Here is a 2,748-nt window from a genome sequence, read left to right as displayed (position 1 = left end):
GCCAAAGAAAATAAACCAGTTGATGGTAAGCAGATTTTATGCTGGAGTTTTCTTTCATTTATACATGGTTTTGAGTCTATAGATATAGCTAAAATTATGTCCAAATGTACAAGAGATCTTTTTGATGGAAAATACCCCAAATCCATTCATTTCACCTGTATTAACACACAAGATTCCAAAACCTTGTGGTGAGTGAAAATCAAGCCAAAGCTGGATGAAGACTAAATTGATATTCCATCTCTATGTGGTTTCCTCATAAAACATTTATGTTTGCAACTTGTTCTCTTTGATGACGTGATGACAAAATTTGTTATGTTTGCTTTCTTAAAATTTCACTCTCATAGTTTGCTGTGGTATAATATTATGATTACTTAAAAATCCTACTTTCACAACAGACTTTAAATTCAAAAGAGAACCATCTCAAGGCTTTGTAAATATTCAGATTTCTGAATATGACAATAACAAATTATTTTCCCCATTAAACTTTTTATCTTCTAAGACCCATGACTTTCTTAGGTTGTTTCACATTCTCTTTCACTTCTGCCTCTAGAAGTAGGAATTCCCTCTCATTTGAGGACTATTTTTTCACAGGGAAACACAATATGTAACACCTCATGATTTTTACTGTGTACATGGTGACAAGTAGAAGATAATAGAACTTAGCTGTGCAAATGAGATCAGTAAGCTTCCAGCTTGCATTACGTCCAACTCAAATTCTTAATGGTTACAAACTAATGCTGAAACTATTGATCTTAAGTTTGCATGCTAAGATCTTACCATGTTGCCTAACCCAATACACTTGTACACGATAAAGCTTTTAAGGCTTTGGAGATATATGGATATTTAATGTGACTGAGCAGAGGAAAGAACCATCTCAATTTAGGAGAGGGGAAGCACAAATCTCTCTCCATGATTGAAGTCGTTCTTTATTTCCTTCAAATTTCTCCAGATGCTCTCGCCAAGCGCCACCAACATGGTGTTCAGGCGCTTCGTGGAGGTTGACCAGGTGGCCTATGTCTCCTTCGGGCCTCATGCCGGGAAGCTGGTCACGATCGTAGATGTTATCGATCAGAACAGGACTTTGGTTGATGGACCTTGAACTCAAGTAAGGAGACAGGCTATGCCTTTCAAATGCATGCAGCTCACTGACTTCATCCTTAAGTTCCCACACAGTGCCCTCTAGAAATATGTTCGACAAGCCTGGGAGAAGGCAGACATCAATACAAAATGGGCAGCCACAAGATGGGCCAAGAAGATTGAAGCCAGAGAAAAGAAAGCCAAGATGACAGATTTTGATCATTACAAAGTAATGAAGACAAAGAAAATGAGGAACCGAATAATCAAGCTTGAAGTTAGGAAGCTTCAAAAGGCAGCTCTCCTGAAAGCTTCTCCCAAAAAAGCACCTGCTGCTAAAGGTGCTGCTGTAGCTGCACCAGCTGCTGCAAAGGTTCCAGCAAAAAAGGTGACCGCTGCAGGCAAGAAGGCTCCAGCCCAGAAGGTTCCCGCCCAGAAACCTGCAGGCCAGAAGGCAGCACCTCCAGAAGCTCAAAAGGGTCCGAAAGCCCCAGCCCAGAAAGCACCTGCTGCTCCCAAGGCATCTGGCAAGAAAGTATGAGAACACGAGGGGTTACTATAAACGTATAATAAAGGTTCTTTTTAACACACACACACACACACACACAAATTTCTCCAGATATTTCTTTCTCTATTTTTAGTATATGTACTATTATATTAGTGTGAACATTTAAAACTGTGATAAAAATGATCGGAGAGAAATTACAATTGAACAGGAGAGAAGAATAATGGATAATTAAAAGACCTGAGGCTGTCTAATAGTCAAAGCCAAATTATCAATGTTCCTTTCAAGAAAATATTGATATATTGGGGTGACATTAGTTAATAAAATTATATAGGTTTCAAGTATACAATTTTATGATACATCATCTGTATATTATATTGTGTGCTCACCACCCAGAGTCAAGTATTCTGTCACCATTTACCCTCTTTTGCCTTCCCCTCTTCTACCTTTCTCTCTTCTACCTTCCCCTCTTCTACAGATCACCATACTGTTATCTGTATCTATGAGGTTGTTGTTGCTGTTTGCTTAATCCCTTCATCTTTTTCACCCAGCCCCTAAATTCCTCCCCACTGACAACTGTCAGTCTGTTCTCTGTATCTATGAGTCTGTTTCTATTTGTTTATTAGTTTATTTTGTTCTTCGATTCCACATATCAGTGAAATCATATGGTATTTCTCTGACTGGCTTATTTCACTTAGCATAACATTCTCCAGGTACATCTATGTTGCTGCAAAAAGTAAGATTTCTGTATTTTTATGGCCAAGTAGTATTTCACAGCTTTTTTTTCATTTTATTTATTTATTTATTTATTTATTTTATATTTTTTTGCTTAATAACTTCATCCTTTTAACCTAGCCCCGCAACCCCACGCCCCTCTGACAGCTGTAAATATGTTCTCTATCTATGAGTCTGTTTCTATTTTTTTGTAAGTTTATCTTTTTTTCATTAGATTCCACATATGACTGAAATCATATGATACTTGTCTTTCTCTGACTGGCTTATTACATATAGCATAATAGGTCCATCCTTGCTATAGCAAAGGGTAAGATTTTCTTTTTTATGATTGAGTAGTATTCTCTTGTATAAATGCACCACAACTTTTTTATCCACTCATCTACTGATGGACACTAGGGCTGTTTCCAAATCTTGGCTTTTGTAAATAATGCTGC

At 37.5% G+C, this 2,748-nt stretch overlaps 1 pseudogene across 1 annotated transcript; it reads left to right on the top strand.

Moving 5' to 3' along the window:
* The first annotated feature begins 973 nt into the window (after window positions 1-973).
* LOC308519037 (large ribosomal subunit protein eL14-like) lies at window positions 974-1,642 on the top strand (annotated as a pseudogene). Its single transcript has one exon. The product of its transcript is annotated as a large ribosomal subunit protein eL14-like (transcript).
* The last annotated feature ends 1,106 nt before the right edge of the window (window positions 1,643-2,748 follow it).

This window comes from Myotis nattereri (genome assembly GCF_964212035.1).
Source record: "Myotis nattereri genome assembly, chromosome: 5".
NCBI classification, from domain to species: domain Eukaryota; kingdom Metazoa; phylum Chordata; class Mammalia; order Chiroptera; family Vespertilionidae; genus Myotis; species Myotis nattereri.
Note: the sequence above shows the minus strand (reverse complement) of the source record. Positions and strands in the feature narration are given on the sequence as shown.